The sequence below is a fragment of the Pristiophorus japonicus genome, chromosome 8, assembly GCF_044704955.1.
Source record: "Pristiophorus japonicus isolate sPriJap1 chromosome 8, sPriJap1.hap1, whole genome shotgun sequence".
Lineage (NCBI taxonomy): Eukaryota > Metazoa > Chordata > Chondrichthyes > Pristiophoridae > Pristiophorus > Pristiophorus japonicus.
The window spans coordinates 221,479,421-221,506,920 of NC_091984.1; the positions used below are offsets into that span (position 1 = coordinate 221,479,421).

Below are 27,500 nucleotides of genomic sequence, written 5' to 3' on the forward strand. Positions count from 1 at the left end.
TCTCCCCATCCCCAAATCTCTCCTCCCCCAAAAAAGCTTCCACCGCCCCCAAAACACCAGGATTGTTTCATTTCCAATCCTACCAATTATTAAGCCAGATCGCTGTTGTAGCCACATTTCGGAACCCCATGTGGCAAGTGGCACCTGCTACTCGGCATTCTGATTTGCAACACTCCTCACATGAACACACATGCATTCCAGCAGCATGCTAGTTGGCTTTACATTTTTCCTGCATTGAATTGCAGCTCTTCCTGCACGATTCTTTGTTCTCTTGCTGTTTGTCCCTCTCAGGTTTCTATGCACCTTGTCTCTCCTCTCTGTTGCTGCGTCCTGGTGTGCCTGCGCCAGCGTGTATATTTTTGCCAACTTATTTTGTTTTTCTGCGTTCTTTCGTCCCTTGCGTCGACCCCCTTGCATTTGTGTAGCAGCAGGAGAATGTGCAGGAAAGAAATGGTGAAAGCAAAGTGAGAGAGAGAGCAGCAAAAAGGTTGTTGATGGATCAACGGCACTGTGTGTGCAGAAGCACGAGCAGCCTGTGGATGGCAGCAAAAGCCTACTGCACCTGGTATTTCCAGGCAGTCTCCCATCCAAGTACTAACCAGGCCTCAGTCTGCTTAGCTTCCGAGATCAGACGAGACCAGGCGTTTTCAGACTAGTGTGGCCTCAGGCATTGATGACATGGCTTTCTCTTTACTTAACCGGACATAGGCTGTTCTTCACTTCTTTTTTTCCTTCCATGCATTCATCCAAGGAATCAGCACTCAAGATTCATTTCACCATTTTCCTTCCGCCACACCCACCTCTTGCTGCTCTGACTCCCACACAAGCAAACGACAAGCCCTACCCTTCATTGCCTTGCCTCAAGCTTCAAAACTGCCTGACTTTCACCATTCCCTCACTCACCCACAAATCACTCACTCACTCACCCCCCAATCTCACGCTCGCCAACCTCGAAATCTCTCATCCCCTCAAATCGCTCTCCCCCAAATCTCCCCATCCCCAAATCTCTCCTCCCCCAAAAAAGCTTCCACCGCCCCCAAAACACCAGGATTGTTTCATTTCCAATCCCACCAATTATTAAGCCAGATCGCTGTTGTAGCCACATTTCGGAACCCCATGTGGCAAGTGGCGCCTGCTACTCGGCATTCTGATTTGCAACACTCCTCACATGAACACACATGCATTCCAGCAGCATGCTAGTTGGCTTTACATTTTTCCTGCATTGAATTGCAGCTCTTCCTGCACGATTCTTTGTTCTCTTGCTGTTTGTCCCTCTCAGGTTTCTATGCACCTTGTCTCTCCTCTCTGTTGCTGCGTCCTGGTGTGCCTGCGCCAGCGTGTATTTTTTTGCCAACTTATTTTGTTGTTCTGCGTTCTTTCGTCCCTTGCGTCGACCCCCTTGCATTTGTGTAGCAGCAGGAAAATGTGCAGGAAAGAAATGGTGAAAGCAAAGTGAGAGAGAGAGCAGCAAAAAGGTTGTTGATGGATCAACGGCACTGTGTGTGCAGAAGCATGAGCAGCCTGTGGATGGCAGCAAAAGCCTACTGCACCTGGTATTCCCAGGCAGTCTCCCATCCAAGTACTAACCAGGCCTGACTCTGCTTAGCTTCCGAGATCAGACGAGATCGGGCGTTTTCAGACTAGTGTGGCCGTAGGCATCGATGTCATGGCTTTCTCTTTACTTAAACGGACATAAGGCTGTTCTTCACTCCTTTTTCTCCTTCCATGCATTCATCCAAGGAATCAGCACTCAAGATTCATTTCAACATTTTCCTTCCGCCACACCCACCTCTTGCTGCTCTGACTCCCACACAAGCAAACGACAAGCCCTACCCTTCATTGCCTTGCCTCAAGCTTCAAAACTGCCTGACTTTCACCATTCCCTCACTCACCCACAAATCACTCACTCATTCACCCCCCAATCTCACGCTCGCCAATCTCGAAATCTCTCATCCCCTCAAATCGCTCTCCCCCAAATCTCCCCATCCCCAAATCTCTTCTCCCCCAAAAAAGCTTCCACCGCCCCCAAAACACCAGGATTGTTTCATTTCCAATCCCACCAATTATTAAGCCAGATCGCTGTTGTAGCCACATTTCGGAACCCCATGTGGCAAGTGGCGCCTGCTACTCGGCATTCTGATTTGCAACACTCCTCACATGAACACACATGCATTCCAGCAGCATGCTAGTTGGCTTTACATTTTTCCTGCATTGAATTGCAGCTCTTCCTGCACGATTCTTTGTTCTCTTGCTGTTTTGTCCCTCTCAGGTTTCCATGCACCTTGTCTCTCCTCTCTGTTGCTGCGTCCTGGTGTGCCTGCGCCAGCGTGTATTTTTTTGCCAACTTATTTTGTTGTTCTGCGTTCTTTCGTCCCTTGCGTCGACCCCCTTGCATTTGTGTAGCAGCAGGAGAATGTGCAGGAAAGAAATGGTGAAAGCAAAGTGAGAGAGAGAGCAGCAAAAAGGTTGTTGATGGATCAACGGCACTGTGTGTGCAGAAGCATGAGCAGCCTGTGGATGGCAGCAAAAGCGTACTGCACCTGGTATTCCCAGGCAGTCTCCCATCCAAGTACTAACCAGGCTTGACTCTGCTTTGCTTCCGAGATCAGACGAGATCGGGCGTTTTCAGACTAGTGTGGCCGTAGGCATCGATGTCATGGCTTTCTCTTTACTTAACCGGACATAGGCTGTTCTTCACTTCTTTTTTTCCTTCCATGCATTCATCCAAGGAATCAGCACTCAAGATTCATTTCACCATTTACCTTCCGCCACACCCACCTCTTGCTGCTCTGACTCCCACACAAGCAAACGACAAGCCCTACCCTTCATTGCCTTGCCTCAAGCTTCAAAACTGCCTGACTTTCACCATTCCCTCACTCACCCACAAATCACTCACTCATTCACCCCCCAATCTCACGCTCGCCAATCTCGAAATCTCTCATCCCCTCAAATCGCTCTCCCCCAAATCTCCCCATCCCCAAATCTCTCCTCCCCCAAAAAAGCTTCCACCGCCCCCAAAACACCAGGATTGTTTCATTTCCAATCCCACCAATTATTAAGCCAGATCGCTGTTGTAGCCACATTTCAGAACCCCATGTGGCAAGTGGCACCTGCTACTCGGCATTCTGATTTGCAACACTCCTCACATGAACACACATGCATTCCAGCAGCATGCTAGTTGGCTTTACATTTTTCCTGCATTGAATTGCAGCTCTTCCTGCACGATTCTTTGTTCTCTTGCTGTTTGTCCCTCTCAGGTTTCTATGCACCTTGTCTCTCCTCTCTGTTGCTGCGTCCTGGTGTGCCTGCGCCAGCGTGTATATTTTTGCCAACTTATTTTGTTTTTCTGCGTTCTTTCGTCCCTTGCGTCGACCCCCTTGCATTTGTGTAGCAGCAGGAGAATGTGCAGGAAAGAAATGGTGAAAGCAAAGTGAGAGAGAGAGCAGCAAAAAGGTTGTTGATGGATCAACGGCACTGTGTGTGCAGAAGCACGAGCAGCCTGTGGATGGCAGCAAAAGCCTACTGCACCTGGTATTTCCAGGCAGTCTCCCATCCAAGTACTAACCAGGCCTGACTCTGCTTAGCTTCCGAGATCAGACGAGATCAGGCGTTTTCAGACTAGTGTGGCCTCAGGCATTGATGACATGGCTTTCTCTTTACTTAACCGGACATAGGCTGTTCTTCACTTCTTTTTTTCCTTCCATGCATTCATCCAAGGAATCAGCACTCAAGATTCATTTCACCATTTTCCTTCCGCCACACCCACCTCTTGCTGCTCTGACTCCCACACAAGCAAACGACAAGCCCTACCCTTCATTGCCTTGCCTCAAGCTTCAAAACTGCCTGACTTTCACCATTCCCTCACTCACCCACAAATCACTCACTCATTCACCCCCCAATCTCACGCTCGCCAATCTCGAAATCTCTCATCCCCTCAAATCGCTCTCCCCCAAATCTCCCCATCCCCAAATCTCTTCTCCCCCAAAAAAGCTTCCACCGCCCCCAAAACACCAGGATTGTTTCATTTCCAATCCGACCAATTATTAAGCCAGATCGCTGTTGTAGCCACATTTCGGAACCCCATGTGGCAAGTGGCGCCTGCTACTCGGCATTCTGATTTGCAACACTCCTCACATGAACACACATGCATTCCAGCAGCATGCTAGTTGGCTTTACATTTTTCCTGCATTGAATTGCAGCTCTTCCTGCACGATTCTTTGTTCTCTTGCTGTTTTGTCCCTCTCAGGTTTCCATGCACCTTGTCTCTCCTCTCTGTTGCTGCGTCCTGGTGTGCCTGCGCCAGCGTGTATTTTTTTGCCAACTTATTTTGTTGTTCTGCGTTCTTTCGTCCCTTGCGTCGACCCCCTTGCATTTGTGTAGCAGCAGGAGAATGTGCAGGAAAGAAATGGTGAAAGCAAAGTGAGAGAGAGAGCAGCAAAAAGGTTGTTGATGGATCAACGGCACTGTGTGTGCAGAAGCATGAGCAGCCTGTGGATGGCAGCAAAAGCGTACTGCACCTGGTATTCCCAGGCAGTCTCCCATCCAAGTACTAACCAGGCTTGACTCTGCTTTGCTTCCGAGATCAGACGAGATCGGGCGTTTTCAGACTAGTGTGGCCGTAGGCATCGATGTCATGGCTTTCTCTTTACTTAACCGGACATAGGCTGTTCTTCACTTCTTTTTTTCCTTCCATGCATTCATCCAAGGAATCAGCACTCAAGATTCATTTCACCATTTACCTTCCGCCACACCCACCTCTTGCTGCTCTGACTCCCACACAAGCAAACGACAAGCCCTACCCTTCATTGCCTTGCCTCAAGCTTCAAAACTGCCTGACTTTCACCATTCCCTCACTCACCCACAAATCACTCACTCATTCACCCCCCAATCTCACGCTCGCCAATCTCGAAATCTCTCATCCCCTCAAATCGCTCTCCCCCAAATCTCCCCATCCCCAAATCTCTCCTCCCCCAAAAAAGCTTCCACCGCCCCCAAAACACCAGGATTGTTTCATTTCCAATCCCACCAATTATTAAGCCAGATCGCTGTTGTAGCCACATTTCAGAACCCCATGTGGCAAGTGGCACCTGCTACTCGGCATTCTGATTTGCAACACTCCTCACATGAACACACATGCATTCCAGCAGCATGCTAGTTGGCTTTACATTTTTCCTGCATTGAATTGCAGCTCTTCCTGCACGATTCTTTGTTCTCTTGCTGTTTGTCCCTCTCAGGTTTCTATGCACCTTGTCTCTCCTCTCTGTTGCTGCGTCCTGGTGTGCCTGCGCCAGCGTGTATATTTTTGCCAACTTATTTTGTTTTTCTGCGTTCTTTCGTCCCTTGCGTCGACCCCCTTGCATTTGTGTAGCAGCAGGAGAATGTGCAGGAAAGAAATGGTGAAAGCAAAGTGAGAGAGAGAGCAGCAAAAAGGTTGTTGATGGATCAACGGCACTGTGTGTGCAGAAGCACGAGCAGCCTGTGGATGGCAGCAAAAGCCTACTGCACCTGGTATTTCCAGGCAGTCTCCCATCCAAGTACTAACCAGGCCTGACTCTGCTTAGCTTCCGAGATCAGACGAGATCAGGCGTTTTCAGACTAGTGTGGCCTCAGGCATTGATGACATGGCTTTCTCTTTACTTAACCGGACATAGGCTGTTCTTCACTTCTTTTTTTCCTTCCATGCATTCATCCAAGGAATCAGCACTCAAGATTCATTTCACCATTTTCCTTCCGCCACACCCACCTCTTGCTGCTCTGACTCCCACACAAGCAAACGACAAGCCCTACCCTTCATTGCCTTGCCTCAAGCTTCAAAACTGCCTGACTTTCACCATTCCCTCACTCACCCACAAATCACTCACTCACTCACCCCCCAATCTCACGCTCGCCAATCTCGAAATCTCTCATCCCCTCAAATCGCTCTCCCCCAAATCTCCCCATCCCCAAATCTCTCCTCCCCCAAAAAAGCTTCCACCGCCCCCAAAACACCAGGATTGTTTCATTTCCAATCCTACCAATTATTAAGCCAGATCGCTGTTGTAGCCACATTTCGGAACCCCATGTGGCAAGTGGCACCTGCTACTCGGCATTCTGATTTGCAACACTCCTCACATGAACACACATGCATTCCAGCAGCATGCTAGTTGGCTTTACATTTTTCCTGCATTGAATTGCAGCTCTTCCTGCACGATTCTTTGTTCTCTTGCTGTTTGTCCCTCTCAGGTTTCTATGCACCTTGTCTCTCCTCTCTGTTGCTGCGTCCTGGTGTGCCTGCGCCAGCGTGTATATTTTTGCCAACTTATTTTGTTTTTCTGCGTTCTTTCGTCCCTTGCGTCGACCCCCTTGCATTTGTGTAGCAGCAGGAGAATGTGCAGGAAAGAAATGGTGAAAGCAAAGTGAGAGAGAGAGCAGCAAAAAGGTTGTTGATGGATCAACGGCACTGTGTGTGCAGAAGCACGAGCAGCCTGTGGATGGCAGCAAAAGCCTACTGCACCTGGTATTTCCAGGCAGTCTCCCATCCAAGTACTAACCAGGCCTGACTCTGCTTAGCTTCCGAGATCAGACGAGATCAGGCGTTTTCAGACTAGTGTGGCCTCAGGCATTGATGACATGGCTTTCTCTTTACTTAACCGGACATAGGCTGTTCTTCACTTCTTTTTTTCCTTCCATGCATTCATCCAAGGAATCAGCACTCAAGATTCATTTCACCATTTTCCTTCCGCCACACCCACCTCTTGCTGCTCTGACTCCCACACAAGCAAACGACAAGCCCTACCCTTCATTGCCTTGCCTCAAGCTTCAAAACTGCCTGACTTTCACCATTCCCTCACTCACCCACAAATCACTCACTCACTCACCCCCCAATCTCACGCTCGCCAACCTCGAAATCTCTCATCCCCTCAAATCGCTCTCCCCCAAATCTCCCCATCCCCAAATCTCTCCTCCCCCAAAAAAGCTTCCACCGCCCCCAAAACACCAGGATTGTTTCATTTCCAATCCGACCAATTATTAAGCCAGATCGCTGTTGTAGCCACATTTCGGAACCCCATGTGGCAAGTGGCGCCTGCTACTCGGCATTCTGATTTGCAACACTCCTCACATGAACACACATGCATTCCAGCAGCATGCTAGTTGGCTTTACATTTTTCCTGCATTGAATTGCAGCTCTTCCTGCACGATTCTTTGTTCTCTTGCTGTTTGTCCCTCTCAGGTTTCTATGCACCTTGTCTCTCCACTCTGTTGCTGCGTCCTGGTGTGCCTGCGCCAGCGTGTATTTTTTTGCCAACTTATTTTGTTGTTCTGCGTTCTTTCGTCCCTTGCGTCGACCCCCTTGCATTTGTGTAGCAGCAGGAAAATGTGCAGGAAAGAAATGGTGAAAGCAAAGTGAGAGAGAGAGCAGCAAAAAGGTTGTTGATGGATCAACGGCACTGTGTGTGCAGAAGCATGAGCAGCCTGTGGATGGCAGCAAAAGCGTACTGCACCTGGTATTCCCAGGCAGTCTCCCATCCAAGTACTAACCAGGCTTGACTCTGCTTTGCTTCCGAGATCAGACGAGATCGGGCGTTTTCAGACTAGTGTGGCCGTAGGCATCGATGTCATGGCTTTCTCTTTACTTAACCGGACATAGGCTGTTCTTCACTTCTTTTTTTCCTTCCATGCATTCATCCAAGGAATCAGCACTCAAGATTCATTTCACCATTTTCCTTCCGCCACACCCACCTCTTGCTGCTCTGACTCCCACACAAGCAAACGACAAGCCCTACCCTTCATTGCCTTGCCTCAAGCTTCAAAACTGCCTGACTTTCACCATTCCCTCACTCACCCACAAATCACTCACTCATTCACCCCCCAATCTCACGCTCGCCAATCTCGAAATCTCTCATCCCCTCAAATCGCTCTCCCCCAAATCTCCCCATCCCCAAATCTCTCCTCCCCCAAAAAAGCTTCCACCGCCCCCAAAACACCAGGATTGTTTCATTTCCAATCCCACCAATTATTAAGCCAGATCGCTGTTGTAGCCACATTTCGGAACCCCATGTGGCAAGTGGCACCTGCTACTCGGCATTCTGATTTGCAACACTCCTCACATGAACACACATGCATTCCAGCAGCATGCTAGTTGGCTTTACATTTTTCCTGCATTGAATTGCAGCTCTTCCTGCACGATTCTTTGTTCTCTTGCTGTTTGTCCCTCTCAGGTTTCTATGCACCTTGTCTCTCCTCTCTGTTGCTGCGTCCTGGTGTGCCTGCGCCAGCGTGTATATTTTTGCCAACTTATTTTGTTTTTCTGCGTTCTTTCGTCCCTTGCGTCGACCCCCTTGCATTTGTGTTGCAGCAGGAGAATGTGCAGGAAAGAAATGGTGAAAGCAAAGTGAGAGAGAGAGCAGCAAAAAGGTTGTTGATGGATCAACGGCACTGTGTGTGCAGAAGCACGAGCAGCCTGTGGATGGCAGCAAAAGCCTACTGCACCTGGTATTTCCAGGCAGTCTCCCATCCAAGTACTAACCAGGCCTGACTCTGCTTAGTTTCCGAGATCAGACGAGATCAGGCGTTTTCAGACTAGTGTGGCCTCAGGCATTGATGACATGGCTTTCTCTTTACTTAACCGGACATAGGCTGTTCTTCACTTCTTTTTTTCCTTCCATGCATTCATCCAAGGAATCAGCACTCAAGATTCATTTCACCATTTTCCTTCCGCCACACCCACCTCTTGCTGCTCTGACTCCCACACAAGCAAACGACAAGCCCTACCCTTCATTGCCTTGCCTCAAGCTTCAAAACTGCCTGACTTTCACCATTCCCTCACTCACCCACAAATCACTCACTCATTCACCCCCCAATCTCACGCTCGCCAATCTCGAAATCTCTCATCCCCTCAAATCGCTCTCCCCCAAATCTCCCCATCCCCAAATCTCTCCTCCCCCAAAAAAGCTTCCACCGCCCCCAAAACACCAGGATTGTTTCATTTCCAATCCTACCAATTATTAAGCCAGATCGCTGTTGTAGCCACATTTCGGAACCCCATGTGGCAAGTGGCACCTGCTACTCGGCATTCTGATTTGCAACACTCCTCACATGAACACACATGCATTCCAGCAGCATGCTAGTTGGCTTTACATTTTTCCTGCATTGAATTGCAGCTCTTCCTGCACGATTCTTTGTTCTCTTGCTGTTTGTCCCTCTCAGGTTTCTATGCACCTTGTCTCTCCTCTCTGTTGCTGCGTCCTGGTGTGCCTGCGCCAGCGTGTATATTTTTGCCAACTTATTTTGTTTTTCTGCGTTCTTTCGTCCCTTGCGTCGACCCCCTTGCATTTGTGTAGCAGCAGGAGAATGTGCAGGAAAGAAATGGTGAAAGCAAAGTGAGAGAGAGAGCAGCAAAAAGGTTGTTGATGGATCAACGGCACTGTGTGTGCAGAAGCACGAGCAGCCTGTGGATGGCAGCAAAAGCCTACTGCACCTGGTATTTCCAGGCAGTCTCCCATCCAAGTACTAACCAGGCCTGACTCTGCTTAGCTTCCGAGATCAGACGAGATCAGGCGTTTTCAGACTAGTGTGGCCTCAGGCATTGATGACATGGCTTTCTCTTTACTTAACCGGACATAGGCTGTTCTTCACTTCTTTTTTTCCTTCCATGCATTCATCCAAGGAATCAGCACTCAAGATTCATTTCACCATTTTCCTTCCGCCACACCCACCTCTTGCTGCTCTGACTCCCACACAAGCAAACGACAAGCCCTACCCTTCATTGCCTTGCCTCAAGCTTCAAAACTGCCTGACTTTCACCATTCCCTCACTCACCCACAAATCACTCACTCACTCACCCCCCAATCTCACGCTCGCCAACCTCGAAATCTCTCATCCCCTCAAATCGCTCTCCCCCAAATCTCCCCATCCCCAAATCTCTCCTCCCCCAAAAAAGCTTCCACCGCCCCCAAAACACCAGGATTGTTTCATTTCCAATCCCACCAATTATTAAGCCAGATCGCTGTTGTAGCCACATTTCGGAACCCCATGTGGCAAGTGGCGCCTGCTACTCGGCATTCTGATTTGCAACACTCCTCACATGAACACACATGCATTCCAGCAGCATGCTAGTTGGCTTTACATTTTTCCTGCATTGAATTGCAGCTCTTCCTGCACGATTCTTTGTTCTCTTGCTGTTTGTCCCTCTCAGGTTTCTATGCACCTTGTCTCTCCTCTCTGTTGCTGCGTCCTGGTGTGCCTGCGCCAGCGTGTATTTTTTTGCCAACTTATTTTGTTGTTCTGCGTTCTTTCGTCCCTTGCGTCGACCCCCTTGCATTTGTGTAGCAGCAGGAAAATGTGCAGGAAAGAAATGGTGAAAGCAAAGTGAGAGAGAGAGCAGCAAAAAGGTTGTTGATGGATCAACGGCACTGTGTGTGCAGAAGCATGAGCAGCCTGTGGATGGCAGCAAAAGCCTACTGCACCTGGTATTCCCAGGCAGTCTCCCATCCAAGTACTAACCAGGCCTGACTCTGCTTAGCTTCCGAGATCAGACGAGATCGGGCGTTTTCAGACTAGTGTGGCCGTAGGCATCGATGTCATGGCTTTCTCTTTACTTAAACGGACATAAGGCTGTTCTTCACTCCTTTTTCTCCTTCCATGCATTCATCCAAGGAATCAGCACTCAAGATTCATTTCAACATTTTCCTTCCGCCACACCCACCTCTTGCTGCTCTGACTCCCACACAAGCAAACGACAAGCCCTACCCTTCATTGCCTTGCCTCAAGCTTCAAAACTGCCTGACTTTCACCATTCCCTCACTCACCCACAAATCACTCACTCATTCACCCCCCAATCTCACGCTCGCCAATCTCGAAATCTCTCATCCCCTCAAATCGCTCTCCCCCAAATCTCCCCATCCCCAAATCTCTCCTCCCCCAAAAAAGCTTCCACCGCCCCCAAAACACCAGGATTGTTTCATTTCCAATCCGACCAATTATTAAGCCAGATCGCTGTTGTAGCCACATTTCGGAACCCCATGTGGCAAGTGGCGCCTGCTACTCGGCATTCTGATTTGCAACACTCCTCACATGAACACACATGCATTCCAGCAGCATGCTAGTTGGCTTTACATTTTTCCTGCATTGAATTGCAGCTCTTCCTGCACGATTCTTTGTTCTCTTGCTGTTTGTCCCTCTCAGGTTTCTATGCACCTTGTCTCTCCACTCTGTTGCTGCGTCCTGGTGTGCCTGCGCCAGCGTGTATTTTTTTGCCAACTTATTTTGTTGTTCTGCGTTCTTTCGTCCCTTGCGTCGACCCCCTTGCATTTGTGTAGCAGCAGGAAAATGTGCAGGAAAGAAATGGTGAAAGCAAAGTGAGAGAGAGAGCAGCAAAAAGGTTGTTGATGGATCAACGGCACTGTGTGTGCAGAAGCATGAGCAGCCTGTGGATGGCAGCAAAAGCGTACTGCACCTGGTATTCCCAGGCAGTCTCCCATCCAAGTACTAACCAGGCTTGACTCTGCTTTGCTTCCGAGATCAGACGAGATCGGGCGTTTTCAGACTAGTGTGGCCGTAGGCATCGATGTCATGGCTTTCTCTTTACTTAACCGGACATAGGCTGTTCTTCACTTCTTTTTTTCCTTCCATGCATTCATCCAAGGAATCAGCACTCAAGATTCATTTCACCATTTTCCTTCCGCCACACCCACCTCTTGCTGCTCTGACTCCCACACAAGCAAACGACAAGCCCTACCCTTCATTGCCTTGCCTCAAGCTTCAAAACTGCCTGACTTTCACCATTCCCTCACTCACCCACAAATCACTCACTCATTCACCCCCCAATCTCACGCTCGCCAATCTCGAAATCTCTCATCCCCTCAAATCGCTCTCCCCCAAATCTCCCCATCCCCAAATCTCTCCTCCCCCAAAAAAGCTTCCACCGCCCCCAAAACACCAGGATTGTTTCATTTCCAATCCCACCAATTATTAAGCCAGATCGCTGTTGTAGCCACATTTCGGAACCCCATGTGGCAAGTGGCACCTGCTACTCGGCATTCTGATTTGCAACACTCCTCACATGAACACACATGCATTCCAGCAGCATGCTAGTTGGCTTTACATTTTTCCTGCATTGAATTGCAGCTCTTCCTGCACGATTCTTTGTTCTCTTGCTGTTTGTCCCTCTCAGGTTTCTATGCACCTTGTCTCTCCTCTCTGTTGCTGCGTCCTGGTGTGCCTGCGCCAGCGTGTATATTTTTGCCAACTTATTTTGTTTTTCTGCGTTCTTTCGTCCCTTGCGTCGACCCCCTTGCATTTGTGTTGCAGCAGGAGAATGTGCAGGAAAGAAATGGTGAAAGCAAAGTGAGAGAGAGAGCAGCAAAAAGGTTGTTGATGGATCAACGGCACTGTGTGTGCAGAAGCACGAGCAGCCTGTGGATGGCAGCAAAAGCCTACTGCACCTGGTATTTCCAGGCAGTCTCCCATCCAAGTACTAACCAGGCCTGACTCTGCTTAGTTTCCGAGATCAGACGAGATCAGGCGTTTTCAGACTAGTGTGGCCTCAGGCATTGATGACATGGCTTTCTCTTTACTTAACCGGACATAGGCTGTTCTTCACTTCTTTTTTTCCTTCCATGCATTCATCCAAGGAATCAGCACTCAAGATTCATTTCACCATTTTCCTTCCGCCACACCCACCTCTTGCTGCTCTGACTCCCACACAAGCAAACGACAAGCCCTACCCTTCATTGCCTTGCCTCAAGCTTCAAAACTGCCTGACTTTCACCATTCCCTCACTCACCCACAAATCACTCACTCATTCACCCCCCAATCTCACGCTCGCCAATCTCGAAATCTCTCATCCCCTCAAATCGCTCTCCCCCAAATCTCCCCATCCCCAAATCTCTCCTCCCCCAAAAAAGCTTCCACCGCCCCCAAAACACCAGGATTGTTTCATTTCCAATCCTACCAATTATTAAGCCAGATCGCTGTTGTAGCCACATTTCGGAACCCCATGTGGCAAGTGGCACCTGCTACTCGGCATTCTGATTTGCAACACTCCTCACATGAACACACATGCATTCCAGCAGCATGCTAGTTGGCTTTACATTTTTCCTGCATTGAATTGCAGCTCTTCCTGCACGATTCTTTGTTCTCTTGCTGTTTGTCCCTCTCAGGTTTCTATGCACCTTGTCTCTCCTCTCTGTTGCTGCGTCCTGGTGTGCCTGCGCCAGCGTGTATATTTTTGCCAACTTATTTTGTTTTTCTGCGTTCTTTCGTCCCTTGCGTCGACCCCCTTGCATTTGTGTAGCAGCAGGAGAATGTGCAGGAAAGAAATGGTGAAAGCAAAGTGAGAGAGAGAGCAGCAAAAAGGTTGTTGATGGATCAACGGCACTGTGTGTGCAGAAGCACGAGCAGCCTGTGGATGGCAGCAAAAGCCTACTGCACCTGGTATTTCCAGGCAGTCTCCCATCCAAGTACTAACCAGGCCTGACTCTGCTTAGCTTCCGAGATCAGACGAGATCAGGCGTTTTCAGACTAGTGTGGCCTCAGGCATTGATGACATGGCTTTCTCTTTACTTAACCGGACATAGGCTGTTCTTCACTTCTTTTTTTCCTTCCATGCATTCATCCAAGGAATCAGCACTCAAGATTCATTTCACCATTTTCCTTCCGCCACACCCACCTCTTGCTGCTCTGACTCCCACACAAGCAAACGACAAGCCCTACCCTTCATTGCCTTGCCTCAAGCTTCAAAACTGCCTGACTTTCACCATTCCCTCACTCACCCACAAATCACTCACTCACTCACCCCCCAATCTCACGCTCGCCAACCTCGAAATCTCTCATCCCCTCAAATCGCTCTCCCCCAAATCTCCCCATCCCCAAATCTCTCCTCCCCCAAAAAAGCTTCCACCGCCCCCAAAACACCAGGATTGTTTCATTTCCAATCCCACCAATTATTAAGCCAGATCGCTGTTGTAGCCACATTTCGGAACCCCATGTGGCAAGTGGCGCCTGCTACTCGGCATTCTGATTTGCAACACTCCTCACATGAACACACATGCATTCCAGCAGCATGCTAGTTGGCTTTACATTTTTCCTGCATTGAATTGCAGCTCTTCCTGCACGATTCTTTGTTCTCTTGCTGTTTGTCCCTCTCAGGTTTCTATGCACCTTGTCTCTCCTCTCTGTTGCTGCGTCCTGGTGTGCCTGCGCCAGCGTGTATTTTTTTGCCAACTTATTTTGTTGTTCTGCGTTCTTTCGTCCCTTGCGTCGACCCCCTTGCATTTGTGTAGCAGCAGGAAAATGTGCAGGAAAGAAATGGTGAAAGCAAAGTGAGAGAGAGAGCAGCAAAAAGGTTGTTGATGGATCAACGGCACTGTGTGTGCAGAAGCATGAGCAGCCTGTGGATGGCAGCAAAAGCCTACTGCACCTGGTATTCCCAGGCAGTCTCCCATCCAAGTACTAACCAGGCCTGACTCTGCTTAGCTTCCGAGATCAGACGAGATCGGGCGTTTTCAGACTAGTGTGGCCGTAGGCATCGATGTCATGGCTTTCTCTTTACTTAAACGGACATAAGGCTGTTCTTCACTCCTTTTTCTCCTTCCATGCATTCATCCAAGGAATCAGCACTCAAGATTCATTTCAACATTTTCCTTCCGCCACACCCACCTCTTGCTGCTCTGACTCCCACACAAGCAAACGACAAGCCCTACCCTTCATTGCCTTGCCTCAAGCTTCAAAACTGCCTGACTTTCACCATTCCCTCACTCACCCACAAATCACTCACTCATTCACCCCCCAATCTCACGCTCGCCAATCTCGAAATCTCTCATCCCCTCAAATCGCTCTCCCCCAAATCTCCCCATCCCCAAATCTCTTCTCCCCCAAAAAAGCTTCCACCGCCCCCAAAACACCAGGATTGTTTCATTTCCAATCCCACCAATTATTAAGCCAGATCGCTGTTGTAGCCACATTTCGGAACCCCATGTGGCAAGTGGCGCCTGCTACTCGGCATTCTGATTTGCAACACTCCTCACATGAACACACATGCATTCCAGCAGCATGCTAGTTGGCTTTACATTTTTCCTGCATTGAATTGCAGCTCTTCCTGCACGATTCTTTGTTCTCTTGCTGTTTTGTCCCTCTCAGGTTTCCATGCACCTTGTCTCTCCTCTCTGTTGCTGCGTCCTGGTGTGCCTGCGCCAGCGTGTATTTTTTTGCCAACTTATTTTGTTGTTCTGCGTTCTTTCGTCCCTTGCGTCGACCCCCTTGCATTTGTGTAGCAGCAGGAGAATGTGCAGGAAAGAAATGGTGAAAGCAAAGTGAGAGAGAGAGCAGCAAAAAGGTTGTTGATGGATCAACGGCACTGTGTGTGCAGAAGCATGAGCAGCCTGTGGATGGCAGCAAAAGCGTACTGCACCTGGTATTCCCAGGCAGTCTCCCATCCAAGTACTAACCAGGCTTGACTCTGCTTTGCTTCCGAGATCAGACGAGATCGGGCGTTTTCAGACTAGTGTGGCCGTAGGCATCGATGTCATGGCTTTCTCTTTACTTAACCGGACATAGGCTGTTCTTCACTTCTTTTTTTCCTTCCATGCATTCATCCAAGGAATCAGCACTCAAGATTCATTTCACCATTTACCTTCCGCCACACCCACCTCTTGCTGCTCTGACTCCCACACAAGCAAACGACAAGCCCTACCCTTCATTGCCTTGCCTCAAGCTTCAAAACTGCCTGACTTTCACCATTCCCTCACTCACCCACAAATCACTCACTCATTCACCCCCCAATCTCACGCTCGCCAATCTCGAAATCTCTCATCCCCTCAAATCGCTCTCCCCCAAATCTCCCCATCCCCAAATCTCTCCTCCCCCAAAAAAGCTTCCACCGCCCCCAAAACACCAGGATTGTTTCATTTCCAATCCCACCAATTATTAAGCCAGATCGCTGTTGTAGCCACATTTCAGAACCCCATGTGGCAAGTGGCACCTGCTACTCGGCATTCTGATTTGCAACACTCCTCACATGAACACACATGCATTCCAGCAGCATGCTAGTTGGCTTTACATTTTTCCTGCATTGAATTGCAGCTCTTCCTGCACGATTCTTTGTTCTCTTGCTGTTTGTCCCTCTCAGGTTTCTATGCACCTTGTCTCTCCTCTCTGTTGCTGCGTCCTGGTGTGCCTGCGCCAGCGTGTATATTTTTGCCAACTTATTTTGTTTTTCTGCGTTCTTTCGTCCCTTGCGTCGACCCCCTTGCATTTGTGTAGCAGCAGGAGAATGTGCAGGAAAGAAATGGTGAAAGCAAAGTGAGAGAGAGAGCAGCAAAAAGGTTGTTGATGGATCAACGGCACTGTGTGTGCAGAAGCACGAGCAGCCTGTGGATGGCAGCAAAAGCCTACTGCACCTGGTATTTCCAGGCAGTCTCCCATCCAAGTACTAACCAGGCCTGACTCTGCTTAGCTTCCGAGATCAGACGAGATCAGGCGTTTTCAGACTAGTGTGGCCTCAGGCATTGATGACATGGCTTTCTCTTTACTTAACCGGACATAGGCTGTTCTTCACTTCTTTTTTTCCTTCCATGCATTCATCCAAGGAATCAGCACTCAAGATTCATTTCACCATTTTCCTTCCGCCACACCCACCTCTTGCTGCTCTGACTCCCACACAAGCAAACGACAAGCCCTACCCTTCATTGCCTTGCCTCAAGCTTCAAAACTGCCTGACTTTCACCATTCCCTCACTCACCCACAAATCACTCACTCATTCACCCCCCAATCTCACGCTCGCCAATCTCGAAATCTCTCATCCCCTCAAATCGCTCTCCCCCAAATCTCCCCATCCCCAAATCTCTTCTCCCCCAAAAAAGCTTCCACCGCCCCCAAAACACCAGGATTGTTTCATTTCCAATCCGACCAATTATTAAGCCAGATCGCTGTTGTAGCCACATTTCGGAACCCCATGTGGCAAGTGGCGCCTGCTACTCGGCATTCTGATTTGCAACACTCCTCACATGAACACACATGCATTCCAGCAGCATGCTAGTTGGCTTTACATTTTTCCTGCATTGAATTGCAGCTCTTCCTGCACGATTCTTTGTTCTCTTGCTGTTTTGTCCCTCTCAGGTTTCCATGCACCTTGTCTCTCCTCTCTGTTGCTGCGTCCTGGTGTGCCTGCGCCAGCGTGTATTTTTTTGCCAACTTATTTTGTTGTTCTGCGTTCTTTCGTCCCTTGCGTCGACCCCCTTGCATTTGTGTAGCAGCAGGAGAATGTGCAGGAAAGAAATGGTGAAAGCAAAGTGAGAGAGAGAGCAGCAAAAAGGTTGTTGATGGATCAACGGCACTGTGTGTGCAGAAGCATGAGCAGCCTGTGGATGGCAGCAAAAGCGTACTGCACCTGGTATTCCCAGGCAGTCTCCCATCCAAGTACTAACCAGGCTTGACTCTGCTTTGCTTCCGAGATCAGACGAGATCGGGCGTTTTCAGACTAGTGTGGCCGTAGGCATCGATGTCATGGCTTTCTCTTTACTTAACCGGACATAGGCTGTTCTTCACTTCTTTTTTTCCTTCCATGCATTCATCCAAGGAATCAGCACTCAAGATTCATTTCACCATTTACCTTCCGCCACACCCACCTCTTGCTGCTCTGACTCCCACACAAGCAAACGACAAGCCCTACCCTTCATTGCCTTGCCTCAAGCTTCAAAACTGCCTGACTTTCACCATTCCCTCACTCACCCACAAATCACTCACTCATTCACCCCCCAATCTCACGCTCGCCAATCTCGAAATCTCTCATCCCCTCAAATCGCTCTCCCCCAAATCTCCCCATCCCCAAATCTCTCCTCCCCCAAAAAAGCTTCCACCGCCCCCAAAACACCAGGATTGTTTCATTTCCAATCCCACCAATTATTAAGCCAGATCGCTGTTGTAGCCACATTTCAGAACCCCATGTGGCAAGTGGCACCTGCTACTCGGCATTCTGATTTGCAACACTCCTCACATGAACACACATGCATTCCAGCAGCATGCTAGTTGGCTTTACATTTTTCCTGCATTGAATTGCAGCTCTTCCTGCACGATTCTTTGTTCTCTTGCTGTTTGTCCCTCTCAGGTTTCTATGCACCTTGTCTCTCCTCTCTGTTGCTGCGTCCTGGTGTGCCTGCGCCAGCGTGTATATTTTTGCCAACTTATTTTGTTTTTCTGCGTTCTTTCGTCCCTTGCGTCGACCCCCTTGCATTTGTGTAGCAGCAGGAGAATGTGCAGGAAAGAAATGGTGAAAGCAAAGTGAGAGAGAGAGCAGCAAAAAGGTTGTTGATGGATCAACGGCACTGTGTGTGCAGAAGCACGAGCAGCCTGTGGATGGCAGCAAAAGCCTACTGCACCTGGTATTTCCAGGCAGTCTCCCATCCAAGTACTAACCAGGCCTGACTCTGCTTAGCTTCCGAGATCAGACGAGATCAGGCGTTTTCAGACTAGTGTGGCCTCAGGCATTGATGACATGGCTTTCTCTTTACTTAACCGGACATAGGCTGTTCTTCACTTCTTTTTTTCCTTCCATGCATTCATCCAAGGAATCAGCACTCAAGATTCATTTCACCATTTTCCTTCCGCCACACCCACCTCTTGCTGCTCTGACTCCCACACAAGCAAACGACAAGCCCTACCCTTCATTGCCTTGCCTCAAGCTTCAAAACTGCCTGACTTTCACCATTCCCTCACTCACCCACAAATCACTCACTCATTCACCCCCCAATCTCACGCTCGCCAATCTCGAAATCTCTCATCCCCTCAAATCGCTCTCCCCCAAATCTCCCCATCCCCAAATCTCTCCTCCCCCAAAAAAGCTTCCACCGCCCCCAAAACACCAGGATTGTTTCATTTCCAATCCTACCAATTATTAAGCCAGATCGCTGTTGTAGCCACATTTCGGAACCCCATGTGGCAAGTGGCGCCTGCTACTCGGCATTCTGATTTGCAACACTCCTCACATGAACACACATGCATTCCAGCAGCATGCTAGTTGGCTTTACATTTTTCCTGCATTGAATTGCAGCTCTTCCTGCACGATTCTTTGTTCTCTTGCTGTTTTGTCCCTCTCAGGTTTCCATGCACCTTGTCTCTCCTCTCTGTTGCTGCGTCCTGGTGTGCCTGCGCCAGCGTGTATTTTTTTGCCAACTTATTTTGTTGTTCTGCGTTCTTTCGTCCCTTGCGTCGACCCCCTTGCATTTGTGTAGCAGCAGGAGAATGTGCAGGAAAGAAATGGTGAAAGCAAAGTGAGAGAGAGAGCAGCAAAAAGGTTGTTGATGGATCAACGGCACTGTGTGTGCAGAAGCATGAGCAGCCTGTGGATGGCAGCAAAAGCGTACTGCACCTGGTATTCCCAGGCAGTCTCCCATCCAAGTACTAACCAGGCTTGACTCTGCTTTGCTTCCGAGATCAGACGAGATCGGGCGTTTTCAGACTAGTGTGGCCGTAGGCATTGATGTCATGGCTTTCTCTTTACTTAACCGGACATAGGCTGTTCTTCACTTCTTTTTTTCCTTCCATGCATTCATCCAAGGAATCAGCACTCAAGATTCATTTCACCATTTACCTTCCGCCACACCCACCTCTTGCTGCTCTGACTCCCACACAAGCAAACGACAAGCCCTACCCTTCATTGCCTTGCCTCAAGCTTCAAAACTGCCTGACTTTCACCATTCCCTCACTCACCCACAAATCACTCACTCATTCACCCCCCAATCTCACGCTCGCCAATCTCGAAATCTCTCATCCCCTCAAATCGCTCTCCCCCAAATCTCCCCATCCCCAAATCTCTCCTCCCCCAAAAAAGCTTCCACCGCCCCCAAAACACCAGGATTGTTTCATTTCCAATCCTACCAATTATTAAGCCAGATCGCTGTTGTAGCCACATTTCGGAACCCCATGTGGCAAGTGGCGCCTGCTACTCGGCATTCTGATTTGCAACACTCCTCACATGAACACACATGCATTCCAGCAGCATGCTAGTTGGCTTTACATTTTTCCTGCATTGAATTGCAGCTCTTCCTGCACGATTCTTTGTTCTCTTGCTGTTTTGTCCCTCTCAGGTTTCCATGCACCTTGTCTCTCCTCTCTGTTGCTGCGTCCTGGTGTGCCTGCGCCAGCGTGTATTTTTTTGCCAACTTATTTTGTTGTTCTGCGTTCTTTCGTCCCTTGCGTCGACCCCCTTGCATTTGTGTAGCAGCAGGAGAATGTGCAGGAAAGAAATGGTGAAAGCAAAGTGAGAGAGAGAGCAGCAAAAAGGTTGTTGATGGATCAACGGCACTGTGTGTGCAGAAGCATGAGCAGCCTGTGGATGGCAGCAAAAGCGTACTGCACCTGGTATTCCCAGGCAGTCTCCCATCCAAGTACTAACCAGGCTTGACTCTGCTTTGCTTCCGAGATCAGACGAGATCGGGCGTTTTCAGACTAGTGTGGCCGTAGGCATCGATGTCATGGCTTTCTCTTTACTTAACCGGACATAGGCTGTTCTTCACTTCTTTTTTTCCTTCCATGCATTCATCCAAGGAATCAGCACTCAAGATTCATTTCACCATTTACCTTCCGCCACACCCACCTCTTGCTGCTCTGACTCCCACACAAGCAAACGACAAGCCCTACCCTTCATTGCCTTGCCTCAAGCTTCAAAACTGCCTGACTTTCACCATTCCCTCACTCACCCACAAATCACTCACTCACTCACCCCACAATCTCACACTCGCCAACCTCGAAATCTCTCATCCCCTCAAATCGCTCTACCCCAAATCTCCCCATCCCCAAATCTCTCCTCCCCCAAAAAAGCTTCCACCGCCCCCAAAACACCAGGATTGTTTCATTTCCAATCCAACCAATTATTAAGCCAGATCGCTGTTGTAGCCACATTTCGGAACCCCATGTGGCAAGTGGCGCCTGCTACTCGGCATTCTGATTTGCAACACTCCTCACATGAACACACATGCATTCCAGCAGCATGCTAGTTGGCTTTACATTTTTCCTGCATTGAATTGCAGCTCTTCCTGCACGATTCTTTGTTCTCTTGCTGTTTGTCCCTCTCAGGTTTCTATGCACCTTGTCTCTCCTCTCTGTTGCTGCGTCCTGGTGTGCCTGCGCCAGCGTGTATTTTTTTGCCAACTTATTTTGTTGTTCTGCGTTCTTTCGTCCCTTGCGTCGACCCCCTTGCATTTGTGTAGCAGCAGGAGAATGTGCAGGAAAGAAATGGTGAAAGCAAAGTGAGAGAGAGAGCAGCAAAAAGGTTGTTGATGGATCAACGGCACTGTGTGTGCAGAAGCACGAGCAGCCTGTGGATGGCAGCAAAAGCCTACTGCACCTGGTATTTCCAGGCAGTCTCCCATCCAAGTACTAACCAGGCCTGACTCTGCTTAGTTTCCGAGATCAGACGAGATCGGGCGTTTTCAGACTAGTGTGGCCTCAGGCATCGATGACATGGCTTTCTCTTTACTTAACCGGACATAGGCTGTTCTTCACTTCTTTTTTTCCTTCCATGCATTCATCCAAGGAATCAGCACTCAAGATTCATTTCACCATTTTCCTTCCGCCACACCCACCTCTTGCTGCTCTGACTCCCACACAAGCAAACGACAAGCCCTACCCTTCATTGCCTTGCCTCAAGCTTCAAAACTGCCTGACTTTCACCATTCCCTCACTCACCCACAAATCACTCACTCACTCACCCCCCAATCTCACGCTCGCCAACCTCGAAATCTCTCATCCCCTCAAATCGCTCTCCCCCAAATCTCCCCATCCCCAAATCTCTCCTCCCCCAAAAAAGCTTCCACCGCCCCCAAAACACCAGGATTGTTTCATTTCCAATCCGACCAATTATTAAGCCAGATCGCTGTTGTAGCCACATTTCGGAACCCCATGTGGCAAGTGGCGCCTGCTACTCGGCATTCTGATTTGCAACACTCCTCACATGAACACACATGCATTCCAGCAGCATGCTAGTTGGCTTTACATTTTTCCTGCATTGAATTGCAGCTCTTCCTGCACGATTCTTTGTTCTCTTGCTGTTTGTCCCTCTCAGGTTTCTATGCACCTTGTCTCTCCTCTCTGTTGCTGCGTCCTGGTGTGCCTGCGCCAGCGTGTATTTTTTTGCCAACTTATTTTGTTGTTCTGCGTTCTTTCGTCCCTTGCGTCGACCCCCTTGCATTTGTGTAGCAGCAGGAGAATGTGCAGGAAAGAAATGGTGAAAGCAAAGTGAGAGAGAGAGCAGCAAAAAGGTTGTTGATGGATCAACGGCACTGTGTGTGCAGAAGCATGAGCAGCCTGTGGATGGCAGCAAAAGCATACTGCACCTGGTATTCCCAGGCAGTCTCCCATCCAAGTACTAACCAGGCTTGACTCTGCTTTGCTTCCGAGATCAGACGAGATCGGGCGTTTTCAGACTAGTGTGGCCGTAGGTATCGATGTCATGGCTTTCTCTTTACTTAACCGGACATAGGCTGTTCTTCACTTCTTTTTTTCCTTCCATGCATTCATCCAAGGAATCAGCACTCAAGATTCATTTCACCATTTACCTTCCGCCACACCCACCTCTTGCTGCTCTGACTCCCACACAAGCAAACGACAAGCCCTACCCTTCATTGCCTTGCCTCAAGCTTCAAAACTGCCTGACTTTCACCATTCCCTCACTCACCCACAAATCACTCACTCATTCACCCCCCAATCTCACGCTCGCCAATCTCGAAATCTCTCATCCCCTCAAATCGCTCTCCCCCAAATCTCCCCATCCCCAAATCTCTCCTCCCCCAAAAAAGCTTCCACCGCCCCCAAAACACCAGGATTGTTTCATTTCCAATCCTACCAATTATTAAGCCAGATCGCTGTTGTAGCCACATTTCGGAACCCCATGTGGCAAGTGGCGCCTGCTACTCGGCATTCTGATTTGCAACACTCCTCACATGAACACACATGCATTCCAGCAGCATGCTAGTTGGCTTTACATTTTTCCTGCATTGAATTGCAGCTCTTCCTGCACGATTCTTTGTTCTCTTGCTGTTTTGTCCCTCTCAGGTTTCCATGCACCTTGTCTCTCCTCTCTGTTGCTGCGTCCTGGTGTGCCTGCGCCAGCGTGTATTTTTTTGCCAACTTATTTTGTTGTTCTGCGTTCTTTCGTCCCTTGCGTCGACCCCCTTGCATTTGTGTAGCAGCAGGAGAATGTGCAGGAAAGAAATGGTGAAAGCAAAGTGAGAGAGAGAGCAGCAAAAAGGTTGTTGATGGATCAACGGCACTGTGTGTGCAGAAGCATGAGCAGCCTGTGGATGGCAGCAAAAGCCTACTGCACCTGGTATTCCCAGGCAGTCTCCCATCCAAGTACTAACCAGGCTTGACTCTGCTTTGCTTCCGAGATCAGACGAGATCGGGCGTTTTCAGACTAGTGTGGCCGTAGGCATCGATGTCATGGCTTTCTCTTTACTTAACCGGACATAGGCTGTTCTTCACTTCTTTTTTTCCTTCCATGCATTCATCCAAGGAATCAGCACTCAAGATTCATTTCACCATTTACCTTCCGCCACACCCACCTCTTGCTGCTCTGACTCCCACACAAGCAAACGACAAGCCCTACCCTTCATTGCCTTGCCTCAAGCTTCAAAACTGCCTGACTTTCACCATTCCCTCACTCACCCACAAATCACTCACTCATTCACCCCCCAATCTCACGCTCGCCAATCTCGAAATCTCTCATCCCCTCAAATCGCTCTCCCCCAAATCTCCCCATCCCCAAATCTCTCCTCCCCCAAAAAAGCTTCCACCGCCCCCAAAACACCAGGATTGTTTCATTTCCAATCCTACCAATTATTAAGCCAGATCGCTGTTGTAGCCACATTTCGGAACCCCATGTGGCAAGTGGCGCCTGCTACTCGGCATTCTGATTTGCAACACTCCTCACATGAACACACATGCATTCCAGCAGCATGCTAGTTGGCTTTACATTTTTCCTGCATTGAATTGCAGCTCTTCCTGCACGATTCTTTGTTCTCTTGCTGTTTGTCCCTCTCAGGTTTCTATGCACCTTGTCTCTCCTCTCTGTTGCTGCGTCCTGGTGTGCCTGCGCCAGCGTGTATTTTTTTGCCAACTTATTTTGTTGTTCTGCGTTCTTTCGTCCCTTGCGTCGACCCCCTTGCATTTGTGTAGCAGCAGGAAAATGTGCAGGAAAGAAATGGTGAAAGCAAAGTGAGAGAGAGAGCAGCAAAAAGGTTGTTGATGGATCAACGGCACTGTGTGTGCAGAAGCATGAGCAGCCTGTGGATGGCAGCAAAAGCGTACTGCACCTGGTATTCCCAGGCAGTCTCCCATCCAAGTACTAACCAGGCTTGACTCTGCTTTGCTTCCGAGATCAGACGAGATCGGGCGTTTTCAGACTAGTGTGGCCGTAGGCATCGATGTCATGGCTTTCTCTTTACTTAACCGGACATAGGCTGTTCTTCACTTCTTTTTTTCCTTCCATGCATTCATCCAAGGAATCAGCACTCAAGATTCATTTCACCATTTACCTTCCGCCACACCCACCTCTTGCTGCTCTGACTCCCACACAAGCAAACGACAAGCCCTACCCTTCATTGCCTTGCCTCAAGCTTCAAAACTGCCTGACTTTCACCATTCCCTCACTCACCCACAAATCACTCACTCACTCACCCCACAATCTCACACTCGCCAACCTCGAAATCTCTCATCCCCTCAAATCGCTCTACCCCAAATCTCCCCATCCCCAAATCTCTCCTCCCCCAAAAAAGCTTCCACCGCCCCCAAAACACCAGGATTGTTTCATTTCCAATCCGACCAATTATTAAGCCAGATCGCTGTTGTAGCCACATTTCGGAACCCCATGTGGCAAGTGGCGCCTGCTACTCGGCATTCTGATTTGCAACACTCCTCACATGAACACACATGCATTCCAGCAGCATGCTAGTTGGCTTTACATTTTTCCTGCATTGAATTGCAGCTCTTCCTGCACGATTCTTTGTTCTCTTGCTGTTTGTCCCTCTCAGGTTTCTATGCACCTTGTCTCTCCTCTCTGTTGCTGCGTCCTGGTGTGCCTGCGCCAGCGTGTATTTTTTTGCCAACTTATTTTGTTGTTCTGCGTTCTTTCGTCCCTTGCGTCGACCCCCTTGCATTTGTGTAGCAGCAGGAGAATGTGCAGGAAAGAAATGGTGAAAGCAAAGTGAGAGAGAGAGCAGCAAAAAGGTTGTTGATGGATCAACGGCACTGTGTGTGCAGAAGCACGAGCAGCCTGTGGATGGCAGCAAAAGCCTACTGCACCTGGTATTTCCAGGCAGTCTCCCATCCAAGTACTAACCAGGCCTGACTCTGCTTAGTTTCCAAGATCAGACGAGATCGGGCGTTTTCAGACTAGTGTGGCCTCAGGCATCGATGACATGGCTTTCTCTTTACTTAACCGGACATAGGCTGTTCTTCACTTCTTTTTTTCCTTCCATGCATTCATCCAAGGAATCAGCACTCAAGATTCATTTCACCATTTTCCTTCCGCCACACCCACCTCTTGCTGCTCTGACTCCCACACAAGCAAACGACAAGCCCTACCCTTCATTGCCTTGCCTCAAGCTTCAAAACTGCCTGACTTTCACCATTCCCTCACTCACCCACAAATCACTCACTCACTCACCCCCCAATCTCACGCTCGCCAACCTCGAAATCTCTCATCCCCTCAAATCGCTCTCCCCCAAATCTCCCCATCCCCAAATCTCTCCTCCCCCAAAAAAGCTTCCACCGCCCCCAAAACACCAGGATTGTTTCATTTCCAATCCGACCAATTATTAAGCCAGATCGCTGTTGTAGCCACATTTCGGAACCCCATGTGGCAAGTGGCGCCTGCTACTCGGCATTCTGATTTGCAACACTCCTCACATGAACACACATGCATTCCAGCAGCATGCTAGTTGGCTTTACATTTTTCCTGCATTGAATTGCAGCTCTTCCTGCACGATTCTTTGTTCTCTTGCTGTTTGTCCCTCTCAGGTTTCTATGCACCTTGTCTCTCCTCTCTGTTGCTGCGTCCTGGTGTGCCTGCGCCAGCGTGTATTTTTTTGCCAACTTATTTTGTTGTTCTGCGTTCTTTCGTCCCTTGCGTCGACCCCCTTGCATTTGTGTAGCAGCAGGAGAATGTGCAGGAAAGAAATGGTGAAAGCAAAGTGAGAGAGAGAGCAGCAAAAAGGTTGTTGATGGATCAACGGCACTGTGTGTGCAGAAGCACGAGCAGCCTGTGGATGGCAGCAAAAGCCTACTGCACCTGGTATTCCCAGGCAGTCTCCCATCCAAGTACTAACCAGGCCTCAGTCTGCTTGGTTTCCGAGATCAGACGAGATCGGGCGTTTTCAGACTAGTGTGGCCATAGGGATCGATGTCATGGCTTTCTCTTTACTTAAACGGACATAAGGCTGTTCTTCACTCCTTTTTCTCCTTCCATGCATTCATCCAAGGAATCAGCACTCAATGTTCATTTCAACATTTTTCTTCCGCCACACCCACCTCTTGCTGCTCTGACTCCCACACAAGCAAACGACAAGCCCTACCCTTCATTGCCTTGCCTCAAGCTTCAAAACTGCCTGACTTTCACCATTCCCTCACTCACCCACAAATCACTCACTCATTCACCCCCCAATCTCACGCTCGCCAATCTCGAAATCTCTCATCCCCTCAAATCGCTCTCCCCCAAATCTCCCCATCCCCAAATCTCTCCTCCCCCAAAAAAGCTTCCACCGCCCCCAAAACACCAGGATTGTTTCATTTCCAATCCCACCAATTATTAAGCCAGATCGCTGTTGTAGCCACATTTCGGAACCCCATGTGGCAAGTGGCGCCTGCTACTCGGCATTCTGATTTGCAACACTCCTCACATGAACACACATGCATTCCAGCAGCATGCTAGTTGGCTTTACATTTTTCCTGCATTGAATTGCAGCTCTTCCTGCACGATTCTTTGTTCTCTTGCTGTTTGTCCCTCTCAGGTTTCTATGCACCTTGTCTCTCCTCTCTGTTGCTGCGTCCTGGTGTGCCTGCGCCAGCGTGTATTTTTTTGCCAACTTATTTTGTTGTTCTGCGTTCTTTCGTCCCTTGCGTCGACCCCCTTGCATTTGTGTAGCAGCAGGAGAATGTGCAGGAAAGAAATGGTGAAAGCAAAGTGAGAGAGAGAGCAGCAAAAAGGTTGTTGATGGATCAACGGCACTGTGTGTGCAGAAGCACGAGCAGCCTGTGGATGGCAGCAAAAGCCTACTGCACCTGGTATTCCCAGGCAGTCTCCCATCCAAGTACTAACCAGGCCTGACTCTGCTTAGCTTCCGAGATCAGACGAGATCGGGCGTTTTCAGACTAGTGTGGCCGTAGGCATCGATGTCATGGCTTTCTCTTTACTTAAACGGACATAAGGCTGTTCTTCACTCCTTTTTCTCCTTCCATGCATTCATCCAAGGAATCAGCACTCAAGATTCATTTCACCATTTTCCTTCCGCCACACCCACCTCTTGCTGCTC

The 27,500-nt window shown here is 49.1% G+C and overlaps 4 non-coding genes and 24 pseudogenes across 4 annotated transcripts; all 28 read right to left on the bottom strand.

Annotated features, from left to right (window-relative positions):
- Positions 1 to 550: 550 nt before the first annotated feature.
- Positions 551 to 669, bottom strand: LOC139269661 (5S ribosomal RNA; annotated as a pseudogene).
- Positions 670 to 1,538: 869 nt separating this feature from the next.
- On the bottom strand, positions 1,539 to 1,657 carry LOC139270463 (5S ribosomal RNA). Its single transcript, XR_011594806.1, has one exon. It is a non-coding gene; the product is annotated as a 5S ribosomal RNA (ribosomal RNA).
- Positions 1,658 to 2,528: 871 nt separating this feature from the next.
- Positions 2,529 to 2,647, bottom strand: LOC139269675 (5S ribosomal RNA; annotated as a pseudogene).
- An 869-nt stretch (positions 2,648 to 3,516) lies between these two features.
- On the bottom strand, positions 3,517 to 3,635 carry LOC139269738 (5S ribosomal RNA; annotated as a pseudogene).
- Positions 3,636 to 4,505: 870 nt separating this feature from the next.
- Positions 4,506 to 4,624, bottom strand: LOC139269676 (5S ribosomal RNA; annotated as a pseudogene).
- An 869-nt stretch (positions 4,625 to 5,493) lies between these two features.
- On the bottom strand, positions 5,494 to 5,612 carry LOC139269739 (5S ribosomal RNA; annotated as a pseudogene).
- An 869-nt stretch (positions 5,613 to 6,481) lies between these two features.
- LOC139269740 (5S ribosomal RNA) lies at positions 6,482 to 6,600 on the bottom strand (annotated as a pseudogene).
- An 869-nt stretch (positions 6,601 to 7,469) lies between these two features.
- LOC139269678 (5S ribosomal RNA) lies at positions 7,470 to 7,588 on the bottom strand (annotated as a pseudogene).
- An 869-nt stretch (positions 7,589 to 8,457) lies between these two features.
- LOC139269786 (5S ribosomal RNA) lies at positions 8,458 to 8,576 on the bottom strand (annotated as a pseudogene).
- An 869-nt stretch (positions 8,577 to 9,445) lies between these two features.
- On the bottom strand, positions 9,446 to 9,564 carry LOC139269741 (5S ribosomal RNA; annotated as a pseudogene).
- Positions 9,565 to 10,433: 869 nt separating this feature from the next.
- Positions 10,434 to 10,552, bottom strand: LOC139270464 (5S ribosomal RNA). The gene has a single exon (XR_011594807.1). It is a non-coding gene; the product is annotated as a 5S ribosomal RNA (ribosomal RNA).
- Positions 10,553 to 11,422: 870 nt separating this feature from the next.
- On the bottom strand, positions 11,423 to 11,541 carry LOC139269679 (5S ribosomal RNA; annotated as a pseudogene).
- An 869-nt stretch (positions 11,542 to 12,410) lies between these two features.
- On the bottom strand, positions 12,411 to 12,529 carry LOC139269787 (5S ribosomal RNA; annotated as a pseudogene).
- An 869-nt stretch (positions 12,530 to 13,398) lies between these two features.
- LOC139269742 (5S ribosomal RNA) lies at positions 13,399 to 13,517 on the bottom strand (annotated as a pseudogene).
- Positions 13,518 to 14,386: 869 nt separating this feature from the next.
- Positions 14,387 to 14,505, bottom strand: LOC139270465 (5S ribosomal RNA). Its single transcript, XR_011594808.1, has one exon. It is a non-coding gene; the product is annotated as a 5S ribosomal RNA (ribosomal RNA).
- Positions 14,506 to 15,376: 871 nt separating this feature from the next.
- LOC139269680 (5S ribosomal RNA) lies at positions 15,377 to 15,495 on the bottom strand (annotated as a pseudogene).
- Positions 15,496 to 16,364: 869 nt separating this feature from the next.
- Positions 16,365 to 16,483, bottom strand: LOC139269743 (5S ribosomal RNA; annotated as a pseudogene).
- Positions 16,484 to 17,353: 870 nt separating this feature from the next.
- Positions 17,354 to 17,472, bottom strand: LOC139269681 (5S ribosomal RNA; annotated as a pseudogene).
- Positions 17,473 to 18,341: 869 nt separating this feature from the next.
- On the bottom strand, positions 18,342 to 18,460 carry LOC139269744 (5S ribosomal RNA; annotated as a pseudogene).
- An 870-nt stretch (positions 18,461 to 19,330) lies between these two features.
- Positions 19,331 to 19,449, bottom strand: LOC139269682 (5S ribosomal RNA; annotated as a pseudogene).
- Positions 19,450 to 20,319: 870 nt separating this feature from the next.
- On the bottom strand, positions 20,320 to 20,438 carry LOC139269684 (5S ribosomal RNA; annotated as a pseudogene).
- Positions 20,439 to 21,307: 869 nt separating this feature from the next.
- LOC139269754 (5S ribosomal RNA) lies at positions 21,308 to 21,426 on the bottom strand (annotated as a pseudogene).
- An 869-nt stretch (positions 21,427 to 22,295) lies between these two features.
- On the bottom strand, positions 22,296 to 22,414 carry LOC139269719 (5S ribosomal RNA; annotated as a pseudogene).
- An 870-nt stretch (positions 22,415 to 23,284) lies between these two features.
- Positions 23,285 to 23,403, bottom strand: LOC139269568 (5S ribosomal RNA; annotated as a pseudogene).
- Positions 23,404 to 24,272: 869 nt separating this feature from the next.
- On the bottom strand, positions 24,273 to 24,391 carry LOC139269685 (5S ribosomal RNA; annotated as a pseudogene).
- An 869-nt stretch (positions 24,392 to 25,260) lies between these two features.
- LOC139269805 (5S ribosomal RNA) lies at positions 25,261 to 25,379 on the bottom strand (annotated as a pseudogene).
- An 869-nt stretch (positions 25,380 to 26,248) lies between these two features.
- LOC139269542 (5S ribosomal RNA) lies at positions 26,249 to 26,367 on the bottom strand (annotated as a pseudogene).
- Positions 26,368 to 27,237: 870 nt separating this feature from the next.
- On the bottom strand, positions 27,238 to 27,356 carry LOC139270466 (5S ribosomal RNA). Its single transcript, XR_011594809.1, has one exon. It is a non-coding gene; the product is annotated as a 5S ribosomal RNA (ribosomal RNA).
- Between the last annotated feature and the right edge of the window lie 144 nt (positions 27,357 to 27,500).